Below are 983 nucleotides of genomic sequence, written 5' to 3' on the forward strand. Positions count from 1 at the left end.
AGGAGGGACCAGTCACTGGAGAAGGATATCATGTTTGGTAAGGTGGAGGGTCAGAGAAAAAGAGGAAGACATCCAACGAGATGGATTGGCCAAGTAGCAGCATGGATCGACTCAGGCGTGGCAACAGTAATGAGATTGGCCCAGTATTGGGCAGTGTTTCATTCAGGTGTGCATAAGGTTGCTATGGGTCGGTATCAACTCAATGGCACCTAACAACAACAATGACAATGTAGTATCAGATATCAGTTGATATTCATCTGTATCAAATTTGTCATTTTCTTGACTTTGCCTATTGAGTATTCATTATGTGCACTAAGAAAGATTAAATATTGGCATGTAGAAGCATTCTGATTTTACAAAAAGACTATACAAGTGTGTTGTTTTTTGTAAAATTAAAAACACTATCAATCTTCTTTTCATAAATTATTGCCAAGTTGAAGTACATGAAAAATAATATAGGCCAAATTCATCACTTTTTTTTTTTTTTTTTTTTTTTTTTGTCTTTTAGGAGAAAAGCAGTAGCAAATAATTGTATAACAAGACAATGTTCCAGTTTACTGAGTGAATGAAGAGAGCTGGTCAGAATTAATTGGAATTGCATTGGGTGATAAGGTACGTGATGGTGGAAGACAATATTATATTTGAAAAGATTGTTCTTTTTGTGCTTTAGTTATAACAAAGTATTCTTTGTCTAGGTAGTTACTGAGCACTTTCTGTATACAATTCATTTTTAATTAAACAATACAGTTCTTTTTCTTATCAAGACATGGCAAGTCCTTCTAAATTCAACAAAGAAAAAAATGACAACTTTTTTGCTGTATTTTGGATTCAAAATACTAAAACAGATTTGTTTTTAGTATTTTGAATCCAGTTGAAAAAGATAATTAGGCTTTTTCACCCAGGTTTTTGTCATTCATTTCCAACTCACAGCAACCCTGTGTAGTTTCTGATGATCAGCTGGTTGTTTTGAACGTTCTACCTTT

This window comes from Chrysochloris asiatica, unplaced genomic scaffold (assembly GCF_000296735.1).
Source record: "Chrysochloris asiatica unplaced genomic scaffold, ChrAsi1.0 scaffold00235, whole genome shotgun sequence".
In the NCBI taxonomy this organism is placed as follows: Eukaryota; Metazoa; Chordata; class Mammalia; order Afrosoricida; family Chrysochloridae; genus Chrysochloris; species Chrysochloris asiatica.